The sequence below is a fragment of the Crinia signifera genome, chromosome 2 (genome assembly GCF_055691185.1).
Source record: "Crinia signifera chromosome 2, ASM5569118v1, whole genome shotgun sequence".
Taxonomy (NCBI): Eukaryota; Metazoa; Chordata; class Amphibia; order Anura; family Myobatrachidae; genus Crinia; species Crinia signifera.
In genome coordinates, this window is record NC_139218.1 from 231,375,247 (window position 1) to 231,388,192 (window position 12,946).

Genomic DNA, 12,946 nt, shown 5'->3' on the forward strand with positions numbered 1-12,946 from the left:
AATAGAAAAATGTACATTAAAAAGACAATTATAACACAACACATCAAATATAGTAAATCCACAGCACTGACTCTGTCAAATAGTTAAACATAGTTTATCCCTATTAGCAGCCTCCCTCTCTGTAAACATGAGTGCAGTGCTCACAGTAATATTCTCCTTTGCTGAAGCTGAATAATGACTACAGAAACAGATCTGTGTACAATGGGATATTGCAATCGGCCAATCAGATTTGAGAGAGAACAGATGATGCTTCCAGCTCTGCCTTGATATATACCACAGGGAAGTCTAGCTTCCACACACGTTCACTTAGAACTGTAGAGTTAGTGTACTGCTTGTATAATACTAACCATGTACAGTAACTGATGGCTGCTTGATTCCTCTCGTTCAGCATGATCACTTCAGCAGAATAAGTACAGATGGATGATGCTTAAATACTTCAGCCTTCAAATTCCCAAGTACATTCAGATGACTGCTTTCAGCTGTCAATAAGAAGCAGAAAGTGTATTACTTTACTGTCCTCCTTATGTTGGAATTTAAGATGTTGACTGCGTTCCTCTTGCTGCCTGCTAATCTCTCTCACTGAGGGTTGGACTAGATTTTTGTTAGAGACTTTTTCTACAGGTAAGTTAATGAATAAATCATGTTTATGTTCTTTTCTGCTATTATGTACACTGCAATAATACAGAATTATTTGTTATTTATTCCATTTTGTTATCACATTTTTATTTGTAATTTTATATCCTAAAATTGATTATTCCATAGTACATTACTGTAGTCATATGCTTAACTTCATATCCTGAGCAACAAATACTTATTTTAATACACAGTTGATAGAAATGATGTGCGTTCAGCTGTTTGTTTTAAGTGGGTTATTGAGGTCATTTTACAGATCATCTGTTTTGAGGATGGAATTTTGTCCTGCCAGAACAATGATGCATGTACATGCAGGGCTGCATGGACAGTGTAATGGTTATCATTACTGTAGCACTGAGGTTGTGGGTTCAATACCCACCATGGCTCTAACTGTGCAGAGTTTGTATATTCGCCCCGTACTTGCGTGGGTTTCCTCCGAGTACTCTGGTTTCCTTCCACAATCCAAAAATATACTGGTAGCCTAATTGGCTCCCAACAAAATTAACCCTAGAATGTCTGTGTGTGCGTGTACATGTGGTAGGAAATATAGATTGTAAGCTCCACTGGGGCAGGGACTGATGCGAATGTTCAAATATTCTCTGTAAAGTGTTGCGGAATATGTGTGCGCTATATGAATAACTGATAATAATAATAATGATAATAATAACAAGAAGAATAAATAATGTGGAGAGAATGTTTATATTGTTATAGTTATTATTTTGCCAGATGCAGATGAGACTTGCATATTTTCAGGGTGGGTGACCGTTCTTTTACTCCTTGGCATCTGGGCAGAGGTTATGACTCTAACCCTTGAGGTCACACCCCCAATTTGCAGTGTTTGACACCAACCATAGTGACTCCACTGTGTATACCATAAAGCTAACATACATCAGTCTTGTTGAACATATTGAATAATAGTAGTGGGATTTATATGCACAGTATCAGACTTCCCCTTTTAATGAAGTTTCTAATTTGTACTGATATTGTGTATGTCAAAGAGACAGTATAGCATGTCATACAGAACAGTTTGTGATTAGGAGTTACATTGGGATACAAAGGTCTTCTTGACAAGTACTATGTGGATTCTGAAAAGCAAGATCCAGGGAGATGCAGCTACTGTACTTACTGTATAGCGTCTCACGTGCATTGGCAGTACAGTTGTGAAATATGATGGTTAATCGTCCTGTTCATAGTTGTAAAAGGCTTTAAGTAGAATTGAACACTTCAGTCTCCTTGTGCCGGTGTTACATAGTGCTTGGTGACATTATGATTGTACTGCCTGGACAGCAGTTCATGCTGAGAAAGCTCAACATATTGGTGCTGCATCAGCAACATAGAGGACAGGAATCGTTGGCGTATTAGAGGCAGAATAAGTTTCCCATTGAATGCTCCTTCTGCAAATGGCAATCCAGACTGTCAGTCCCAGTGGCAGAAAATTCCTTCCCCTGGGACTAATAGTCTAGCATCCATTATCATTAAAGAACTTCCAATGCAAAGCTTTTCAGTGAACGGACTGTGGGACTTTGTGCTTTGTAAAGGATGGCAAGAGCCGTCCTTTGTGGAATTTCTAATGCATGTTCGTAAATACCGGTATGCATGCGGAGGCTGGCGGCAAGCATCGCAAGCTTTTTGCAATGATTACTGCATCTCACCCAAAGAGTGGAGAAGCTGTCCATAGCAACATGTACCTACCTTTTTCTAGAATGTATTTTATTAAGTGCTCATGGGTTGCTATGGGCAGTTTCTCCATATCTCTACTCTTTAGGAAACTTGATACATCTCCCCCTGAGAAACCGTCACACTGCAGGTGTTACCATTCTAGAGTTGAATTACATTAGTCAGTATGTGGAATGTGGAGTCCTGCCCCATTTTCAGAACACTGTAGGTCAAATTTACTAAGATGGGAGTTCTATTGAAGAAGGGATGTTGCCCATAGCAACCAATTATATTTTATATTATATCTATATAGGTGCTAAATAAATAAGAAGTATAATCTTATTGGTTGCTGTGGGCAACATCCCAACTTCAATAGAACTTCCATCGTACACAATTGAGCTGGCGGAGAAGCGCTCCATCTGACGGGGACGTGCGGGCGTCTCACATGCATGTGTGTCCACGTCGCTCAGCGGTGGACTGTGGAATCCCTGCCCGTCTCAGCTTCAGGGAGATGGGCAGGGTTAGTGGGGGTGCGGCGAGGTGGCGGGGACCAACGGGGAGGCAGCGGAGAGCTCTGGGTGCACAAGCGTCTTTTGCGCGCACCCCCCCTTCCGGTGGATGGCGGAGGCTGGCTACTGGCGATTCTATTGCCAGCTGCTGAATATATGAGAGGCACTCCATCTGTAGGAGCTGATTGGCTGCTGGTATCTCACTCTACATCTTATCACTGTTCATGCTTAGTTCTGTACATATCGCACTGTTACTTACAGCTACACAGTGAGCCTAGGTCACAGCTGTCTTTACATGTGCTCCTGCCTGTAGGATATCAAAGTGGAAAAGTGATGGGTCTGCTGAGCAGAGTCAGCAATAACGTGGCTCTGACAATATTTCATCTCTGCTGGATCTTATTGTTTTATCTTTGCTTTCTCCGGCTTTACCTAGCCAGTCTTCTCTCATCTTTCGGATTTATTGTTTTCTCTAGAAAAAGAGAGTCATTAACAAGCTGGTGAAATATACTGATATTACCTGAAGGAATAAAAGTATATATAAAAATTTGTTCACTATACCTGTATACTTTCAATTTCAAAGGTGAACCTACATTTAAAAACATTTGTTTACACACACTTAAGGTACATACACACTGCCCAGCATGTATGCAGAGCGGCTATGAGAAAATCACTGGGCTGAAAATCGCTCAGTGCATATGTAGACACCCAAAAGGAGGAGTTACCTTATAGATGCGGTGGGGGCCGTGCCTCCCCAACCTCACGGATCTCAGTCTGGAGTCTTCTCTTGATACAGGAATGGGCACAGAACACTCGACCACTGGGTTAGGTTGACCTTTTATTTTCAAAGCAGTCACTATGGACGTCAACCTCTTTCAGTTAACAACTTAACAATATTATCACAACAAGTGAACAAATTGTAATAACATTCAAGTAAACGGACATGTTTTACAGTGCAGTAAACATTCAAGTAAAAGGAAATGTTTTACCATAATGTCAGGCAATACAGAGAAGGAAACGTTTTACCAGCATACTAAACAGTGCAGACAAGGAAATGCTTTACCATAATACTAGGCATTACTCCTATAATCAATCAGTACTTCTGACCTCTATTTACTGTAGATTCTTTGCATGCATATAACCTAGGGTTACCGGTAACCATTACCCTAACTAAAGTCCCGGATTGCAGGTCCTAATAACCTGACCCGTGCACAAGGGTTTCGGTGGGGCCCAAGCGGTGCTCCTATCTGAAGATGGGCCAGGGGAAAAACAATATAAGAAGGGCTCTTGGTTTGCTGTAAGCGGGGTCGCTTTACTAGGGCGTGGGTGAATCCCACTTGGAGTCCTGGAAGGGTTAGATCACTCTCAAGTGTTGGTAAGGAGGCCTTTGGGCCCTTATAGTTACCCTGTTTCCTTACCCAGGCGTCCGGCTGGGATCAGTAAGTCTTCACCAGTGCTGTGTACCCTCCTGGGAGTGCTAGTGTGGGCGCCTAGACGTTGTCACAATCAGCTACACAGGACTACTGGCCACTGGCCTGCACTGTGGCTCTCTATGCGGCCTCAATGGGTACAACCCTGTCATGCGCTAGGGGTGTCCATGGGTCCCTGACCCTATAATGTGCCTGGCGGGCGATATAATAGGGGTGGTAGGCAGGGGCACAGTGTGCAGTAAGGTACCTGTATCGGCTGCAGGTGCTGGTTCCAACCAGTCTCGATCTCCCGGACTCTGTCACCGCTGATCTGTCCCTGGTGACTGCATCAATGGTGCCTCTGCTGTCCAGGCTCTGCTGCTGCTTACACCATGCTGCTGGGCTCTGGCTACTATGCTCTGTGCTACCCACGTGCTGGCTGCTGGGCTCTGGCTGCTGGGCTCTGTACTGCCCACGTGCTGGCTGCTGGGCTGGCACTTAATATTTACTGCAGGGCTCTGGCAGCTTGACACTGTGACTGCTGTGTTCTCTTGTACAGTTTGCACGCTGCCTGACTGGCTCCTTCTCTCACAGGCTGGGCTGCCACTCATTACTGGAGCTCTGTGCTGCTCAAGTGTCTTTCAGGCTGCATGGAGAAGTCTCCTCTCTCTGTGCTAGCTGCTAACTTCCTCAGTCACCCCTGACCTCTCTCTTCCTGTCACACTCCAGCCTGTCTGTGTTTAACTCTTTAGGTCTGAGCTGTGCCTAGTGCTGGGGTATATTAACCCCTGGTTAACTGGAATGCACGGCACCTATTATTCCACAGTTATGGGGTGTTACATCCGCCCATACTTTTTTATGTGCGTGTCCTCACGCCACGCTCTCGGAGACATAAGTCCGAACCTTTCAAAGTTCTGAATCCGTAAAGTCTCTTTCGCAGTCCGAATACTACCGACAGTTATAACAGTGTCAACATAAATGAACAACCTATACATATATACATAAATATATAACATCAGAACGACATGAGATTATTACAGCTGGAGCTTATTCTCGGTACCGGGCTGGAGTCCTCTACAGGTTCTGTGGTCAGTATAGCCGGGATGGACGGTATGCTCCACCCTACGTTCAACAGCAGTTCCTGCGGGCCCCTGGGCATGCTCCCGGGGGCGACGGTAGGGACCTCCGTCTGTCGAGAGTATGACTTAGGCTGGTTGCAATGTACCCAGTGCAGTCGAGTCCTGTCCGGTTCTCCGCTTTGGTGGACTTCGATTGCTGCCGTCGGGCTCTTGGTGACCACGTAGGGCTCGGCCTCCCATTTGTGGTGAAATCTACGCCGGGGATGACTGTTAACGATAGGGGTGGGGTGATTCCATTCCTCTGCTGCGACCGGCTTCTCTCCTCTATTGGCGGGAACGAGGTTCACTCTTGAGCGTAGATGCCGTGAGACTGGGCTGAGGGAAATCGGTGCCTCCATCTGTCCACTTTGGCACCAATGGGCACGCCTGCGGAAAGGACGTCTGTCGTGGCCCGGCCGGTTTCTTCTCTCTGGCACCCCACCTGGACCAGTCACGTTCACCGCTTTGGCACCCTGTTCCTCCTCCACCACATCGAACTCCACCGTCTCGCCTTCTCTGAGACTGCACAGAAGTCTCCGCGAGTGGCTCTTCCTTAGGGCTGTCCGATGGACAAAAATGTCATCCCTTGTGTCGTTCCGGTTGATGAAGCCATATCCCCTTCGGATGTTAAACCACTTGACCCTCCCTTGGGTACGCGGGGCCAGCACTCTCTTCTCCACTTGGCTCCCCTGGACGCAGATTATGTGCCGTTGGGTGATCTCCCCAGCCTGGTCTTGGTTAACTGGTTCCTGCTTTAACGCTGCAATCAGCTCTTCAGGGCAATTCCTTAGTATGTTCATGCCCAGGATGATGGGAGCAACTCTCCCTTCCCCGCAGGTGATCACTAAATAACCCTGCCTGGGTAAGCGGGTTCGTCCAATCTGCAAATCTGCTTCCCAGTACCCGCTGCAGACGACCTCTCGGCCATTGGCAGCGACCACCTTCACTTGTGTGGGGGGCTGTCTAAACGGTACTTTTCCCCAATACTTTTGGAGAGTGGGTAACTGTATCATGGATACCTGTGACCCGGTGTCGATCATGGCCACTGTCTCTATCCCGTTGATCACTACTGGGATCCTCGGGCATTGTCCTACATATTGGGCCCACCATTCCTCCGGGTCTGAGTCTACTCCCGGTGTTCTCCCCGAGGTTCGGCCCTCATCCTCGGGGCATTGCAGTTTAAATGGTCGGACGAGGGGCAGTTTCTCTCGACGTGCCCGGCCTCCTGACAGTGTCGACACATGGGCTGGCCTTGATGGTCGAATGGGTCTGAGGCTCGCCTCCCATATTCTCGGGGTGGGTCCCATCGATTCCGGTTCGACTGCTGTCCTTCCATCTTCCATCTGGCCTCCCCGCGGTTAGCCGCGGTTTGCTGTGTCAGCTGGCGTATGTCTCGCTCCATTGCAGCCATCACGAGGGTCAGGTCTTCCACCTGGCGCTGGAGGGATTGGTCTGGATTTCCCGCTGGCGGTTGGCAACTCTGGATGGTCCGGTCTTTTAATCGGCCGACTTGTTCAGAGCTCGTGGCCACAGATCCTCGATCCCCCGCCATCTCCGGATATTCTGCTTCGGGGTCAGTGTGATTCCCGATGGTCAGGATGGCGGTGTTCTTAAAGTCGGCAAAGGACTTTCCCGGCATCTGCATCTTTAGGATTCGTAGCTGGGTCTTGATGATGGGGTTCGACGCTCCCTCCACGAACTGGAGAGTGAGAGCCTCGTCACTGTTACGAACCTCATCTTTGTCGGCCGCTTGGATGAGCTTCAGGGCCTTCTGTAGGCTAAGGGCGAAGTCCCGGAGGGTTTCGCCTGGTCGCTGTTTCCGACCGTAGAGTTGCATCTTCAACTCTGGGAGGGTGGCGGTCTCGAAGATCGTGGCCAGCCGGTTCAAGATCTGGTCGGTGTCCTTCTTTTGGTCATCATCCCACGATTCGACCTCGCTAAGGGCAGAGCCCGTGAGTTGGCCGATTAGGATCTGTACCCTCTGTTCTTCGCTCGGGGTGTAGAGCTGGGCCATGGACTTCATCTGGTTCCTGAATGCTGTGAACGCGGCGCCCTTGTTGGGGTCCCCACTGTAAGTCAGCATCCATGGGGCCCCAAAGTAATAGGGTAGCGTGATGGGAGCATGCGGGAGGGCTGCTGGAGCAGGTACTGCCACTGGAGGGGCAGCCTGTTGGTCGCCGTTGGGGGGCACACCGGGTGGTTGTCCACCCCCAACCTGTACTGCGTCCATCCTGGTATCAGATTATACTCCGCGTCGACTATATCCTGTTCGTGACGCCAGAAAACTGTAGACACCCAAAAGGAGGAGTTACCTTATAGATGCGGTGGGGGCCGTGCCTCCCCAACCTCACGGATCTCAGTCTGGAGTCTTCTCTTGATACAGGAATGGGCACAGAACACTCGACCACTGGGTTAGGTTGACCTTTTATTTTCAAAGCAGTCACTATGGACGTCAACCTCTTTCAGTTAACAACTTAACAATATTATCACAACAAGTGAACAAATTGTAATAACATTCAAGTAAACGGACATGTTTTACAGTGCAGTAAACATTCAAGTAAAAGGAAATGTTTTACCATAATGTCAGGCAATACAGAGAAGGAAACGTTTTACCAGCATACTAAACAGTGCAGACAAGGAAATGCTTTACCATAATACTAGGCATTACTCCTATAATCAATCAGTACTTCTGACCTCTATTTACTGTAGATTCTTTGCATGCATATAACCTAGGGTTACCGGTAACCATTACCCTAACTAAAGTCCCGGATTGCAGGTCCTAATAACCTGACCCGTGCACAAGGGTTTCGGTGGGGCCCAAGCGGTGCTCCTATCTGAAGATGGGCCAGGGGAAAAACAATATAAGAAGGGCTCTTGGTTTGCTGTAAGCGGGGTCGCTTTACTAGGGCGTGGGTGAATCCCACTTGGAGTCCTGGAAGGGTTAGATCACTCTCAAGTGTTGGTAAGGAGGCCTTTGGGCCCTTATAGTTACCCTGTTTCCTTACCCAGGCGTCCGGCTGGGATCAGTAAGTCTTCACCAGTGCTGTGTACCCTCCTGGGAGTGCTAGTGTGGGCGCCTAGACGTTGTCACAATCAGCTACACAGGACTACTGGCCACTGGCCTGCACTGTGGCTCTCTATGCGGCCTCAATGGGTACAACCCTGTCATGCGCTAGGGGTGTCCATGGGTCCCTGACCCTATAATGTGCCTGGCGGGCGATATAATAGGGGTGGTAGGCAGGGGCACAGTGTGCAGTAAGGTACCTGTATCGGCTGCAGGTGCTGGTTCCAACCAGTCTCGATCTCCCGGACTCTGTCACCGCTGATCTGTCCCTGGTGACTGCATCAATGGTGCCTCTGCTGTCCAGGCTCTGCTGCTGCTTACACCATGCTGCTGGGCTCTGGCTACTATGCTCTGTGCTACCCACGTGCTGGCTGCTGGGCTGGCACTTAATATTTACTGCAGGGCTCTGGCAGCTTGACACTGTGACTGCTGTGTTCTCTTGTACAGTTTGCACGCTGCCTGACTGGCTCCTTCTCTCACAGGCTGGGCTGCCACTCATTACTGGAGCTCTGTGCTGCTCAAGTGTCTTTCAGGCTGCATGGAGAAGTCTCCTCTCTCTGTGCTAGCTGCTAACTTCCTCAGTCACCCCTGACCTCTCTCTTCCTGTCACACTCCAGCCTGTCTGTGTTTAACTCTTTAGGTCTGAGCTGTGCCTAGTGCTGGGGTATATTAACCCCTGGTTAACTGGAATGCACGGCACCTATTATTCCACAGTTATGGGGTGTTACACATACAGTACACGATGAGCGATTTTCACCTGCCCAGTGATTTTCACAAAGGGTGGACGGCTTTCCATAGCAGGGCTATGTATTTTAATTGCATACTATGTACTTTAAATATTGTATGGAAATGGGGGATATGTATTAAGTCTTGGAGAGAGATACAATATGGGCCAATCAGCTCCTGTCATGTTACATGCTGTGTTTTGAAATATGGAGGTGATTGATCAGTGCTTTATCACTCTATAAGGTTTAGTACATCTCACTCTATTACGTTTTTTTAAGTGTATCATACTCTAAGTTTAAGATTATGATGAGTCAAGGTTGTCATTTGGTAGAGAGAGGGCCAGCTCTACCATTAGGCAGTTTTAGGCAGTTGCCCACTTTCCTGGGGTGCTAGTTGGACCACCCATTTTTGGGTTCCTCCCCGCCGTTCTGGAATGTTAGGCAAGTATGCCTTAAGGCAGGGGTGAGGAACCTCAGGCAGGGGTGAGGAACCTCAGGCCCGGTGGCCGTATGCGGCCGGTCTGAGTGGCCCGCCCACCCGCATGGCGGCTTTGCCCGGAGTCAAGTACAGGGGAATTCTCTCTCGAGGTCAGTAGTTCTCAAGCGATTCCTCTTAATCAATTGCAGCCGGAGACTGTCAGTACTATTCAGCGGCAGCCGCCAGAGCGTGGGGCGGCTGCAGCAGGACAATTTGTAACAGAAATTTTTACATATGGTCATCGAAGGAATTTTTCCCCATACAAATGACCCTTGGCACAAAAAAAGGTTCCCCACCCCTGCCTTAAGGGGTTGGTATTGGTGGCAGTATTGGGGGTGGGGGGTCACAGTAGGCTGAATTTTTGCCTAGGGTACTGAGAAGCCTTACACCAGCCCTGGGTAGAGACACCAGTCATACTTATTGAGATAATGATGCTACTGTAAATTAAATTTTAATGTTGAAAATACAAAATAATAATGGGAAAAAAACCCTGTCTATATACTCAAATTGTATATAGGCTGGTAGAATTTATTTTATTAATAGTGGGGAAAAGGTAAGAACAGTGTAGGTGTAGATTACATAGAAAAGCCAGAAACCGATGGAACCTTTAAAGCACTATAATAAAATACAATAAAATAAAACTCACCAACACTGTGAACCAATAACATGTAAACACTCTAATTGTCCACTGTATCGCTCCCCTTAATCATGGGGGTTTGTCTTTGCAATGGGAAAAGTAAGTACAGTAAAACCCCTCACGTCTTAACTGTGTTTGCCTAGAAGCATTCAGAAGGTATTGTACCACGGTTGGTCTCCATTAGAGAGGTCGTGCTTACATTGTGTACTGTAAGAGGAGCAGGCATGGCTGTCTAGCCTGCTCAGTGGGACAAAAGTTAAGGCAAAAAAAAAAACAAAGCACTAATAAAAAGTTACATTTAATATAAATTCAGTTACATAGCTGTAATGGGGAAAGTTTCTGTTTAAATATAATACTTGATTGCATTTTGTAGGTGTAAGTCTATCTAATGTTTAAATATAGTCACATATTTATTCTGTATAACAGTGAAGCAGGAAGTTAACTTATTTAATGAGTTTTTATTATAATGATTTAAATTGTGTGCAAATATTTACATTGTAAGTCTATGGCGCTGTGCATGTCTCATTATTACTGGGAAACTGCTAGTTTCTCTCCTCGGGGAACAATTGTAATGTAATGTTACATGAAGTGCTTTCCCATTCCCGGTGTCTGTTTCACGCTGTTTTGTGCGCGCACAGTTCTAGGCTTATTTTAGTAAAGAATACCTGAAGAACTTGTGTGATATGAATGGAGAGTCTTTGGGGTTTTACTAAGATGGGAGTTCTATTGAAGATGGGATGTTGCTATGGGCAACCAATCAGATCATATCTATTATTTTCTTGAAGGTGCTAAATTAATAAGAAATTGAGTCTATTTGGTTGCTATGGGCAACATCCCATCTTCAATAGAACTTCCATCTTAGTAATTAAACCCATTGGCATCATGTCAAATGCCTCTTCCACTGTAAGAAATCAATTATATTATATAATAAAATACAAGTGTGTGTGTGTGTGTGGGAGGGGGGGGGGGTGTCGGCACTTGAAATAAATAAACCACACTGTGGAGACTTGAATCACCAACGTTTCTGAGCCCTTAGGCCCCTTTGTCAAGGTGTAGGAAGAAATATAATATATATATATATATATATATTAGTAGGTACATGGGTACCGGCACTCACAATAACAAAGTAGCTGTCCTTGTTGCCATCCAAAAAGTCGACACGTAGAAATGCATTAACGTCAATGCTGCACAATAAACAATTAGATGGAATCACAGGAAGATTTTTCAATGCAAGTAATAGTGCTGTAGTATCCTGTAAGGAAAATTGAGATCTCTGGACAACTGGCTGAAGGTACACATCGAGATAGGCTGACACAGGCTGGAAAATCGAACCCCTGGCAGAAATAATAGGTCTACCAGGGGGATTTTCCAGCCTCTTGTGAATTTTCGGTAAGGTATACAATAATGGCTTTTTTGGAAAATCACAAGAAAGAATACCTTTAACCTTTTTATTAATAATGCCCATCTCAACTGCTGTAGAAATATATTTATCCAATTCCTTTTTGAAAGAAATAGTAGGATCTGCTCTGAGAGGTTGATAGGTAGAGCTGTCAGCTAACTGACGTCTAATCTCAGATTTATATGCGGACAGATCTTGTACTACAATCGCGCCGCCCTTATCGGCGGCACGAATAACGATGTCACGCCTGGCACCTAGTGATTTTAATGCTGTCATGAGTGCCTCCCTTTGCTGTGGATGTGTGTGTCGGCATTTCTACGTGTCGACTTTTTGGATGGCAACAAGGACAGCTACTTTGTTATTGTGAGTGCCGGTACCCATGTACCTACTAACGTTTGAGCCACATTGCTGATTGTGACTCACTTCGTACAAGGCACCCTGGAAATTATCAAGTTATAAGTTCTCCCCTTCATCATCGCATCTGTGTGGTGTCGTTTGACACACTTTTAACTTTGGACTGCAACTGTCGGGTTGTGCACCTAGAGAGGTGACACCATGGATACCGCTTTTGAACGAGTGGTCCTGGATACAGGTGACATGCACTCTTATTCAGATGTTGAAGCTAACAATATTGTGTTTAAAGAGAAAGTATTTGCCTCTGCTGAGAACTCCTCCACACTTGATTTGTATCATGAAATCATGCGTTTAAAAAAACGTGAACTGGATTTTTATTTCCATGCCGCTACATTGTCCGAGTACTACTCTGATAAAAGAATTCCTCGTGGTTTTCGGATTAATAACATCCCCACGATTGGGAGACATAGCGTCCCTTTCTGCAAAAAGTGGTGCGCTATTTTAAATAAGTGCTCATTTGATCTGCTTCTCCTCGTCATAGAGGAATCAACTAAAGAACTTAACCTGACTAAGGAGAAGATAGCAGCATTCGATCTGCAGCACAGAAAGACCCTTGAAACAGATAATACGGACAAATGGCTGGAGAAAATCCAAATCCAGGTTGACAATTATAAGCGTGATGTTCTCAAATATAAAAAAGAGAAGTTTCTTAAAGTGAAAGCCGATTACGAATCTCATAATGTGTACGGTTGGCTGACGGGTAATACCCAGAATAGCAACCGTTTCAGAAACAGAAGAAGATTCCAACGTGAGTTTCATTCGGATTCTTCTAATGATACTGCTACCTCTACAAGTGACCGCGAGCAGCGGGGGAAGAGGTCTCAAAAAGGCAAATTTATCCCTTTAGCCGTACGCACCCGGGCCCAGCGAGCAGGCGACGGGGACCCTGTCGCAGAGGAGGCCAGTG

General features: G+C 46.3%; 1 protein-coding gene across 4 annotated transcripts in view; it reads left to right on the forward strand.

The window, feature by feature from the left end:
* Positions 1-230: 230 nt before the first annotated feature.
* LOC146060609 (pinopsin-like) overlaps positions 231-12,946 on the forward strand; it is a 251,475-nt gene continuing 238,759 nt past the window's right edge. For all 4 annotated transcript variants that reach the window (XM_083174000.1, XM_083174001.1, XM_083174002.1 and 1 more), the window contains exon 1: positions 231-621. The gene's annotated coding sequence lies outside the window, so the exon portion shown is untranslated. The remainder of the gene's footprint in view (positions 622-12,946) is intronic.